Here is a 13,093-nt window from a genome sequence, read left to right as displayed (position 1 = left end):
GGGGGGAAGGGCGCATACACTTCTCCTATTAATTCGCGAGACGAAGTCGCTTTCGCGAACGTAAACTATGTCCGGGGATATTACGGATAATTCGAATTCTAGCCCCGGACGAATCGAAACGTCCGAGAATCAAGAGGGAGGCGTTCGGCTGATGGCTAAGGCGTTTAACCCCATTAGTCCTGAATGGAACCTCTCGTCTCTCTCCCTCCCTCCCACCCTCTCTCTTTCTTGTTCTCTCGTACGCCCCCTCCCCTCCCCCGTACCTTCTCGCTTCCTCTAACTTTCTGTCACTGGCGCTTCCTCCGCTCTCGCGCTGCCCCCCTGCTCGGAGCTCTCTTAACACAAGGGTCCGAAGAGGATGGGCAGACGACGTCTCAAGGCTTTCTAAAGCCGGCAACTTCTGCCTGAAACTGGCTGCTCACTTCACGTATTGATTTCCATTCTCTTACGCCTTCCAGTCCTCACGCTCCTCGTCCGCCTTCTCTCGCCGTGTCCTTCGGGCCCACCGGCTCGTTCCTTCCGCGGGATCCTTCGCTCCTCCGCCGCGAGATCATAATTTCTGTCCCTTGACATCCTGAGGAGTCGTCGTATAACTTTGCTAAAACGCCAAGCTAAAGAGGAGCATCCAAACGCGACATCTTTATTCAATAACTCGCGTATTATTCTACCCTTAATCTTCGCTACATTTTGTTGCGTTCGTCTTTGAATATATCATATTACAACTTACCGATTTTCGGCAGAATTATGTTGGAAAATATTGATGATTCTATTGACGTGTGATAGTTACTATATAAAACCAAAAAAATCGAGAAAATGTACGTGATATTTTATTTATCATTAAAAATTGTAATTTATTATATCAAAATTCGAATAATTTAGAATAGCTAAAGATATGTATAACTTTCAGGAAAGTAACAGTTTTTTTTTTTCCCATTTTGTTTCGTGTATATGTTAGTCACGTTAATTGAATCTTTTGTGATCATTGTATCCGCAACGCGGATTCTGTTTGTTTTTTTTTTGTAGATTGAACATAACAAGTCTGTAATCAATTGTATCAATTTCAATCAAATTTTTTCCCCGTACATTCCAAAACCATTTTGTTATTTTATAAAAAGAGTTTATTTATTAACGGTTCACTATGTCGCAAAGGATTTTAATCCCGCGTGCTTTAGATGTATACAGACGCGTAAGAGCTAGTATCACAGGCTTTACTTCAGTAATTTGTTAAAAATAATTCTTTCTCGCTTCCCTTCGTTCTTTTCTCACGGTTCTCTTAATCATATATACAGCATGTACACATTAAACAATAAATTGCAAATAATACTATAATAATACTAATAAATTTAATTCATTTAATACATATATATTAATACATCTCCTTACGGATTTTGTGCAATCTGGCCGATTATCATCGATGAACATATTGTAACAATTTCTCTATGTATAATTCGGAGTGTTTTATTTCCGGCAATAAAACAGCTACGTTTTTGTGACAATGGCATTACATATAATTATTATTTTATCATATAAAAGTACGTGATAGAGGGTATTGAGATATATTACATGCCGTGTGACTACGAAAGTCTAAAAATTGTTGCCTCCTTATCCAAAAATCCGTAGTAACGAGCCGGCGCGACGATTCGGATTCCCTTTTGGCGTGAAAAATTCCGCGAAGATTTTCGCCGCGAATTAAACACCGCGGGGGAGGAATCCACAAGTGAGGAAGCGATCGGAGAGTCCGCAGGGTGCTCGAAAATCCACGAGTTATCTGACCGAGTGCGGCTCAGTGGGGTGTGTAGCGTTAAGTTGGCGTTAGCTCATCGAATCGCCTCGGATAGAGCGACCGCCGCCGTCGCCGCTACGGTGGTGCCAAGAGACGAAGGTTTGTTTTGATCGATCGCACGTACAAATCGTATTTCCGGCCTCGCTTCACAGGCGATGACAAATCCGTCGCCCCTCCTCATTTTCCCGACGGTGCCGCGCGAGAGAGCCTGCACGCACACCTCACAGAAACGTCCTGTCTATCCTTTCATGCCTACTTTACGCCGAGCCGAGGTAACTCAAGTAGCAAATTAGGTGCTTATCTTTTTCATTACTTTCCGTCAAGAAAGGTGAGCGAGTAACTTGTAGCTTGTCTCACCTTCTTACGGACTTCGTGCGACAATCTTGCCGTTACAACGATCAGCGTATCGTAACACTGCTTTTCCGTATAATTCGGAATGTTTTCCGACGATAAGACAGCCACGTTTGACAGTGGGATTATATAATTGTTATTTTGTAAAATATAAAAAAAAATATATATAGAGACTATTGATTATTATTGAGCTCAGTATTACTCATCTCTCGTAGAGATTTCATCAAAGCAAAACATTAAATCCACGTTAGTAATTAGAATGGCGTGGGAAGAAGGCATTTTTATCACGCTAATTTGATTTTTCTGTGGTACGGTATAATATTAAGCGGAAAAATTATTTTTACTTTGAAAATTATTACACGAGAGAGGGAATTTAATAAAAATAATTCTTGGATATTTTGAAATATTAAATCGTTAAAAGCGGATTTAAATAGTTTTAATGTAATTTCGTTGTTTCTATCTTCTTTTATCTGTGTACGTGTGTTTTTATCATTTATAAACAGCAGTGTTATTTGATTTGTAAAAAATAGAATTTGCTCTTTTTCACGCAAATATGATACGTATAAAATGGTATCGTAAAGGCGTTTTATATGCATTACGTTCAAGTTTAGCTACCACAAGATTCATAAAATTTCTCCAAGGAATCGAAAATTGCCTGATTGGTCATCTTTAATCGTGATAATGCCAAACGTACGCTATATTTTACGTCGTTTACGTCTCGTGCGTAATTTTATCAGAATTTAGCTCGAAATTCCTGCGCATTGATAAATCATAATTTACAAACGAAATAAACAGCGCGTTACAGTTCCCTTCGTCACTCCTACGTCATTCTGTACATATTTGTCCCATAAATTAATTCGGCGCTACCGAACGAAGTGTCTCTTTACGTCGTTTCCATCACCTTTCGTCAAGAATTTCACCGCGGACGCGCGACACTCGCGCATTCTTCATAAACTTTTTCGCCGCATATTTGCGGACAACTTTTGCAGAATTGCAGGGCAACTTGACGGCATTTCCGGTGTGGAATATCTACGAGATAGTATTTAACAAAGTTTTCACGACCGTCGGGAGGGTTAACGCTTCAAACGGCGTACTGCAACTTTCTCGAACTAACGATGGTCTCTTAGCCGTAATTCCTGACGAGAGTTTCCAAAGTTTGGCAAATCGTCGCGTTTCCGCACATTTGTCCTGCTCCGTCGCGTAAAACGAGGAGGCGCACCTAGTACTTGTCGCGAGTAATCGCGCGCGTAACTTAGCGATCAAATTTCCGAAACGCGAACTGCGCTCTCGCAGTTGTTTCATACATTCTTCTTGTTTATCGCGCAAATAATATTTGCTCGCTTTCGCATACTACTTTACATACTCCGTGCGTAAAAATAATTTGATTAATCGATTAATTTCGTAAAGAGTGATTTAAATTGTAGACGGTATATTCATCAGCGAGTGATTTAAATCGAGATAAGCGATTGTCAATTTTGTAACGCGCTATTTTATTGCAATTACCTCTTTTTCATCCAACATTTTTTGTAAATATTATAGTACTATTAATGGTTAGTACTATATATGCATCAAAATAGTAGCTTCTGCCGAAAAATCCACTTCGGCGGCTCTTTCGCGCGGCAGAGGCGACAGGAAGGCGTTGCGTCTCCCGAAGAAATCCGGAAGTTTGGCAAATCGTTCGGCCTCCGTTTTACCGCGTGGATTCGACTGTCGGCACGACATTTCTCCGACGACGAATCAACCACCCTCGTGCAGGAGCTGCTTTTACGCGTAAGGGACGACACGACGAAGCCGAAGAGGATGGGTGCGCGCGCGCGGGGAGGGGGCGGCGAGGGGACAGCGAAATAAGAATAAGAAAGGATAGCGCGCGCTCGGCTCTTCTCTTTCTTTTCATTCTTTCTCGATAAGGCGAGTCAAGACAGAAAAAGACAAAAAGAGAGCGAGAAAGAGAAGGAGGTGGAGGTGAAGGAGGAGGTAGAGGAGGAGGAGAGGGAAGAGGGTTCTCCCGAAGCATTGATCGTTTCTGAATTCCGAGTAGATGGCAACCCCCGGGCGGTTCTTCACCCTCCGGCCTTTCTCCCTCGGAGCCTCAATATACGTACTCGTCTTTCGTACGTTACTGCGGCGAAAGAGGAAGAGCAAAAATATGAAAACGCTAGGAAGCAAGCGGGGCAAGCGATCGCGAGGGAGTAAGAAAGAGAGGAGCAACGAGAAAGATGAAAATAGAGGAGGGGTACGCTCTTTAAAACGGTTCTCGGTTCTTCGTTCAAAACAGATAGAACTCCTCTTTTGATCCCGCCGCTTTCGCTTCGTTGACGACAGCTTGCACGGTTCTTATTCAATTAATTCTTATCTCTCACGCGACAGATGATTTTTTTTTGTTCACTTAATAATCGGAGAAAAGTCCGTGGCAGAACAACAATATTAACCTTCGCAAGATTAATAAACTAGCTTGATAAACTTTCTTTCTCGCGACGTTGCATTCCCATAAAAATTGCCTGAGATTCCATGTGGTACGTTACGTACGGAATTACAAATAAGTTGGAAGCGTTCAAGTTATAAATCAAAAACGCAATCTTATTTATTATATAATTAAAAAAAAAGATATTTAAATCCATCTTGCAATTTTCCGCAAAAAAAAAAAAGAATACTCTCTCGCAAGCTATCGAAACGTTTCCTTCGCGTCGCAATAATTTTGCACATCCTCTTACGCGCACGACTCACTCCGCGAGCTGCCTCCGAAGCTATATCCTCGCAGTTACTCGCAAACGTCCTCATGCCTTTGGCTGGTCTTCGCCTGTTTCCCGAAGTATCGAGTGCTCCTCCACTGCTGTCATCATCGTCGTCGTTGTCGTCGTTTCCACTTCTGCGGCACCGTTGGAAAACGCTGAAGATACGCGTTATTTCAGGCGAACGGGGCACCCTTCTCTACCACTCTACCCTTCTTCCTCCCACCGTTTCTTTCTCGTGTACAGCAGAGCGCGGCCCCGATCTCCCTCGGAGTGGGCGAGCGGAGCGGAGCGGCCGCCGTCGCCGCGCCCGGCTTTTACGGCTATCTATCGAAGCATTTCGTACGTGGACTGGATACGTGGTGGATTTTCCAGGGTCCTCCGCTGCTTGCGCCCCGGTTGCGCCACCGCGCTGCGACTACGAATTCCTCGGAACGAGGCTCCCCCCCGGGTTTCACGTTCCCTCCAACGCGTGGTGGACCGAGCGCGAAATGTGCTAGCCACCCGCTTCTGTTTGAAGAGGGAATTTCACAGTCGAATACGCCTGATGTAAGACGCGCACAGTCCACGTTCTCGACTGTCTCACGAGCCTCGCGAAGAGAACTGCTCTCTTTTCTCGAAAGTCCCCGACTGCAGTCACTTTCGGCGGCCAAGGCGATCTCGAAGTTGCGACGCGTTTGCATGGTGGAATCGCGAGGAGGCACAGTTTAAAAAATCCTAAACAGCAATTTTATTTTATATATAGCGTTTTGTTGCACAAGATCGATTTACCGAACATATCCCACCTCAGACTCCGTGAGTCCAAAAGTTTTCAGCTCTCTGATATTATACACGTTTGATACACGAATCTTAAATCCCATTTCTCCGCGAATGTGTGGACTTTCTCTCTCTCTCTCTCTCTCTCTCTCTCTCTCTCTCTCTTTCTCTCTCTCACTCTTAATCTCGCGCTTATATTTATCTATTCTCCAATAAAAGGAAGTGCCACCGAGACGGCATTAAAGCCGGGAGCTCATTAACGCAGCGAAAGAAAAGAACGAGCGGCCCGACGACCCTAGCCATTGTCACGACGTGAAGCTATTGCTATGGGAATTTCATGGATTCTCCGCGGCCGTCGCGAATAATGTCCCGATCGTTCCACTGATTTAACACTAGAAAGGCGGCAAAGGGGAAGAGGGAGGGCCGGGGTGGGACGACGAAGCGCGATTGGATATTCTCTCTAAACGGCGAGACTTGACCGCACTTTAGATTCTGCCGCCAAGTTTTCACGAGTCCTTCGTGAAACTATTTGTTCTCAACATTCTGCGCCGCTGAAACTGTTGCAAAACACTTGCGGCAGTATCTCTCCGATTTGAGTTACGGACGCATGTAACTTAAAATAAGTTAAGCGATATTGATTTTACATGAGATGGAAAAATATCCGCATCTCAGAAGTTAAAAACGCATGATCGAAAAATTAAATTTGTGATTCTTGCTGCAGAAATTAGAAGACATAAAGATATTTTCCAAACAAAAGTTTTGTAAAATTAAAAACAGCTTCTTAAACATGTACACAGATTTTGCGAAAAATTTAGTTTCGCGAGGAAACTAATCGCTTCTATATCGACAAATTCGCGTTTCGGATTTCTAAGCTTTTCAGTAGGCGAGAAGCAAGTAAATAAACATCGACGATAAAACGCGCCGGGGAGATGTGATTGAGGAAAGTATTCTCTAATGCCTCCCGCAGATATCTCCGAGATATCTTAAGCCATTAGAGATCCTCTCGCATTACTCATCGTTCTTTCGCGCTCGCGCGCGTATGCATTATTCCGTCCTAACTATGTAGCCCCGACGGGGAAACAAAAAACTGTCATATAAACCGCGCCCTCTCTCCCGCTGCCGAGGGTGACGGCGAGAAAATGGAGACGGTGTGAAAAGCTACCGCGACGACGGCGACGACGACGACGACGTCGACAACGACGACGACGACGACGACGACGACATCGTCGCCGACATCGGCGACGGCGTCGGCGGGTGTCGCTTTTGTCCGTCCCCGGGACGAGCTCACGCAGGCATGACGTTAATCGACGAGACGAGCCTCGGAAGCGTTTGAGAGGGTAAACGCGGTTAAGCCAGCGCGCAGCGTTGGAAATTCCTTCACGTTCCACCGTTCTCCTTGACTTACGGTGAATTTACTAATCGGCGTATCATCGTAAATGTCATGTCACATAAAAGTCACGCAGTCGTTCGCGTTGTTACGCCGCAGCTCGAATGATTTCCAGAAGGACTACTACGCGGACGCGATACTGTGCAAGAAAAAAAAATTAACAAAGAGATAATTAAAAAGTATTATATAATCTAAAAGATTGGTAACCTATACATATACATGAACATGGCGTTGCAATTGTCGAGTAAAAAGGAAATCCATCTCGTTTCTCTGAGCACAATGCTCACGATACGAATATTCGTGAGTTATAAGGACACGTGGATTAGTCGCGACTGTTGTCGTTAAGCATACAATTTGTGCGCAGTAATAGAAATGTTTTTATAATGGGAGAAAATACTTTTTTTTTACCGATGCAGTTCGAACGGTCTGCGTCAGAAATAAGGACGAATATCGCGCTAAATAAATATTTTGACAGATCACAACGGGGCCAGTCCGTACCTATACCCATGGGTACACGAGCAACTGTCGACCTAATTTTCCCCTAAATGTTTCCGGAGATTACATCGGTTCGTCATTGTACGACCGCGGACGGCGAAAGGATCTCTCAATGGAACCCCATAAGCCCTCTCGGCAAAACGGATACCCGATTTACATTGGTTCGTCAGTGACGTACGCGATTAGAGCGCAAAATGCTTTTATATAATAATTTCGTTACACGTCGGATTCCGTCATTTCCCATTATTCAGTGGTATATGAAGAGATCGCTTTTTTTTTTAAACGCGTCGCAAAACACACAGAGGATACGAATTTAAAGCATTCTCGACGCATTTCCGGGATTGTTTATTTCTTCATGGCAAAACTCTCTCTCTCTCTCTTTCTCTCTGCATGTCAGTTTACACGGAAAAGCCAGAAACATTACTTTTTCGCCTCTTCGCCGCGTCGCAAATGAGGAAAACAAACAGCGGACAAGGGCGTAAAATGGGGAAAAATCGTTAGCAAAACGCGGCGCGTTATCCACCGTGCGATAATGACGTCGTTTGGCGCGCTAGCAGCACTTTCATTTGATTCCTCCGCAAGTTCGTTTCTGCATACGCTGTATTAGGGTTCACTCGCTCTCTGAGTCTCCTTTTCTTCCTGCAGTTTTCTTCGTTCTTTTTCCTTTTCCCCACTATCTTTCCCCGACGTCCTCACAAACGTACTTGCGTGCCGCCGAAAACCTTCTCTCTCTTTCCCTTTCTCTCTTTTTCCTTTTTTTTTCATCCGAAACGGACTCGAGAGGCATGCCACTTCAGACTCTGAAGCACAGAACCGTCCTCCCTCGCACACAATAATAACGATTTCACCCGCACACCTGCTCGAGGCCCTGACTGCCGGACCAATCTCCGAACGTGGCCCGACCCACATTCTCACATTTTCATAACAAGGCCAAATAAGCCGCACCTGCGACTCCCTCGAAAAATTGTACTCTTCATCATTCTTCTTCTGTATCGACATTTTGCGCGTATTACGACCAGATTGTCATGGAAAATATGGTAGCGTTTATTGCCGTCTCGAGAATATTTTCCCACATGCACGGCGATGCCCCGAACTGTCACTGCACGAATTTATATACTTCTTCTGTAGATATTAATGACCAAGCTTCTTTGTAGCAGCGACAAAGTTAAACGTGAATCCATAGAGATGTTTTTTCTATTCCATTTAACAATATTCGATATACAAACGTATCTTTTTGTGGATATCAATGATCTATTTTTTAAATACATGTATATTTATGTAAAATGCTAGCCAGAATTAAAAGTTTCCCTGTAAACGTATTTTTCTATGGCGTTTAGCACAGAAATTTATTAGTTATTTCTGTGGATGTGAATGGACGTGAAGATTCGTTTACGAGGTAACGACGCGTTGAATGTGGTCCGTGATTTAATATGTGTATTCCGCGTGCCCCATTTGCATCGGGCGTAGATCCCCGTGTAGATCGACGCGACGCTGCCGCATTATTCCCACAGCTGATCATTCCGATACGTAGATCTAATTATGTCACAACCCCCATGGGCATCGCGCACTCCCATGGGAACAAGCGGTGCGCGACCACAATGCCGACCAACCAGCCGATGTCATTGTGCACTTTGTACGATTGTCCTTGTAGTACGCCTCTGTTAAAGGGGCCCTCACGGCGCCTTATTTCCTGGTGGCACATGCACGTCCGACCCTTCAGCCCGCGTCTCCGCGTTCCTTCGGCCCTTCCCGCATTTTTCGGTAATAACCGTCGAAAAAAAACGGGGGGCTCTCCCGCGGACGGCACGACGACGAGGATTCGAAAGTCTCTCCCTCGTGCGCGTCGATCGCGCGATTAAGCTTCCTCCCTTTTTTTTCCTCCTCGAACACAAATCCGCGCCGGCCGCGCGCGGATTACGCGATCGAACACATGTTCCTCGATATTGTTGTTGCCGCGAGTTTCATTCCGTTTATTTAACGGAAATATTGATGTCTCCGGGTTTCTTCAGAGTCCCTGACTGGAGGATAAGAGGGACGGATGTTCGATTAAAAAGGAATATTCGGTCGAGAAACGAGCCTTTAAGCGAAAATTCGCGTCCATTATTTCGTCGTTAATATGTAATAAATCTAATTTATTAGAAAAGTATATGAATTCTTTATTCTAGAAATAAAAATTCTAATAAAATAAGTGTAGGTCTGAAATTAAATCAAGACGATTTTTTATTTTCCATTCATGTTTCGAAAGATACATTATTTAATTTCTCGGCAAAATACTAATCCATTTACAACGTGACTGGCAATTACTATACCATCTCTCGTAGGCAGATAGAATGAATTAACTCGCAAAACGCCAAATGATTTTTCTATTCAGTTTAATCCGCTCTACCTGTTAAAAAAAAATAGCACGGTAATTACCAGAATACACTCTGTATTCATTCATCACGCGTTACGTAACTTTTCTAACCAACGATTAATATTGATTTGTAGTAGAAAAAAACAAGTTATGTAATTTATTAATATATATCTAAATCGCGTATTTAAAAAACTTATATGCCTACATCAATTAGGAATTTTTATCGTGTTTTACATATCGATACGTTATACTATCATTTATTTGCTGCAATGACCTAAATAAAAAATTGTAATTTTTTAATCATCTGCAAAGAAAAAAGAATTCTGATGAGACTTGAATACACTGAATGAAGATCTAATAATACTTTTGTTCCTTTACAATCAATAGACCAAAATTGCAACATCAAAATCGCATTTAAAAACGATATTACAAAATTTTTATGATTGAAAACAAATTGGAAAATTTTGTTTTTTGCATTGTTGTATATATTATGAGCGAGATGTACGCGTTGAAAGCGGACAAGTTCTCTTCCCTTTTATCGCGAAAGGATTACGGGTTCATTGCTGTTGAAACATATTGAGATACTGTATACAGAGATGATTTACTCGCCGGACACGCGCGCAAGGGGACGGCTACGGTTTGTACCGGGGAGTTGCCCGCGGACCAGTCGGGGCCTCTTGGTACACCGCGCTCGCAGAGGGAAGCAGCGGCTCTGACAGACTCGTTGGCGCGGAATAACGCGTTTACGGGGCTCTTTGTCCAGTCCGCTTTGGGCCACGGCGGCCGTCTCGTGCGGCTGCCGCCGCCACCGCCGCGCCGTGTTACGCCGCCGCCTCACCGCGCCGCGCCGATCCCCGATCTGTTCCCCGACCTTACCGGCATATAGCTGGCCTCCAGGTAATTGGATAATTCGACCCGGAAAGAGGAGCCCTCCACTTGCCAGGAAACGCTCACCTTTCCGGGGCAGAGCAGCGCCTCGACTCGCCGCGGGGTATCAAATCGTTCGCTTGTCGAACAACACGCTCAGTATAGTCGCTCGCCATAATGACGCTTTATTGCTTTATCTGTATTTATAATCGACACATTTTCCATTTACTGAATAAGTTAGTCTATTTTTTTTTTTTAATACCGAAAGGTGATAGCCTGAAATTAACGTATCTACATTTTCACGAAAATACGTTGATGCAATTAACAAATTTGACGTTTTATTAATTATTATTTATTAATTACCCCGTCGTGCGCTCGGAAATTATACGCTCAATTTATTCGGTATTGACGAGCATTCGCCACCTCGTAAATAGACACCTACGACCAATCGCCAGGTCGAAATCTCGTTAGCATCGTAAAGGATGTGCGTGTAGGCTAACGGTGTCACGGCACGAAATCATCGACGATCCCTTGACCTGGAACAAGATCCTACATCTGTCCATCCCCGGAGTCGATCTTTCCCCCTCGATACAAATCGGTGATCGAGGATGAATCGAGTTGTCAATGGATGGCCATTAATAACGCTAATAACTGTCGGGAGCGCATTTTTCGGAAAAAAAGATCGTACCGACAACGGTGAAGAAAAAGAGAGAGAAGGAGAGAAGGAAAGGGAGGAAAAAAGTGAAGAGGGGGATAGAAAGAGAGTCGCTGCAGGTCAAAGCGCGCGGCAGATTGGCTGCAAACAACGGCACAACAAATACTCGAGTCCTCATTGTACGCCCTATACGCTCCTCGCGCGGGACACCGGTATATATCTCTGTGTGCCGTTCGCGATACTCCCCGGCTACGGAAAAGCGGGCCGCACCCCGCCAAGGTAAGGGTCCTCATTTTTGAAAACATGTCCGCAACAATGAGGCCATTATGACGATCGTAGCCGGTCGCATTCAATACGGCGCTCCCGCTTCTCCTTCTGCTCCCTCGCGGTTTCCTCCGCCTCTTACCTGACGGTCAGTTGTGTTGTAGACTGACCCTCGTCATGTCGTCCGTGGCGTCTCAATACCGCGGCGACGAGCGAGAGGCTAGCGTGAAGAGAGAGAGAGAGAGAGAGAGAGAGAGAGAGAGAGAGAGAGAGAGAAATCAGGACGGGAGTTCTATCGTCGAACGATTTTGCCGACAAAATAGACGCTGTCGTCTACGATGATGCACACGACGTTCCGCATTGTGCGAGCAGCGTTACGGCGATGCGCGGGGCAGTCAACTCTAGGCAACTTGTTGGCTCTTCATGATATAACCCACTGTATCGATGAGATCCCATAAATTAGCTCGAAAGTGTATATCATTGACACCGCAAAGTCCACGGAGAACTTCATCGGGCGTTCCCCATACCCATTCTTTACGCTCACTTTTTTGGTTCGCTCGCGTGTATACCTACGATTAATATATCTTACGATTGAGTTTCCTTTCGTATTATACTGTTTAAATTTGTAGAAATTAAATATCATGAGCCAGGAATTAGGTCTGAATAAAAAACAAACATGTATTACGTGTTTTGCATTTATATAAGAGTGTCGTTTCTCGAGTCACGAAAGATTTATTTTAGAGAACGTAAAAAATTTTAATAGATCGCACTCAATGAATTGAAGAGAGGGATTACAGAAATAGCCACGAAACCTTTGCCAACAGTCTAACATTGATTTCATCCCGTTATAAACCAGAATTAGGTCTGAAGCACGAGGGTTGCGATCGATAATCTGTTATAAATAGTCTTCTGAATTGGCGTAAAATGACACTTTGACGTGATCGAGCAGATATTCCGTTTCTTCATCCTCTCGTGGATGCGATCACTCTCGACGTGATGCCGAAACATCATGCCGAGCGCGAAACACTCGAGCCCAAGTGGCCATCCCTCGACACCTTCCTCTCCAAAGTTGAGCAGCCTGAAACGGTTCGAAGGGTGTCCCGCGCTTTTCCTCCCCCTTCCCTCTCTACCTCTCCCCCCGCCCTCCCCGTCACCGTTCATTCATCCCCCGGAAGCGCATCTCTGCGAAGATGATTGAGACGCCTTGGCGAGCACCATCACTACCATAGGCGCTTCAGGTTGGACCGATTTTAACTGCCGCTCGTAAGCGTTTGCCGTTGCACTTTGGAGGACGGTACACCGATCGCACGATAGACTGCCGCTTGTCCTCAACTCCGCAACTTCTGCGGAACTCGATACAATGATGCACAATGACCCGCGACAATGGCTACGGCGAGAAGGAGCTTGCGAAGGACCGGCGAATGGTGTTTCCACGTCGAACCAAATTCGATCG

This window comes from Wasmannia auropunctata, unplaced genomic scaffold (assembly GCF_000956235.1).
Source record: "Wasmannia auropunctata unplaced genomic scaffold, wasmannia.A_1.0 LD335737.1, whole genome shotgun sequence".
Taxonomy (NCBI): Eukaryota; Metazoa; Arthropoda; class Insecta; order Hymenoptera; family Formicidae; genus Wasmannia; species Wasmannia auropunctata.
Note: the sequence above shows the minus strand (reverse complement) of the source record.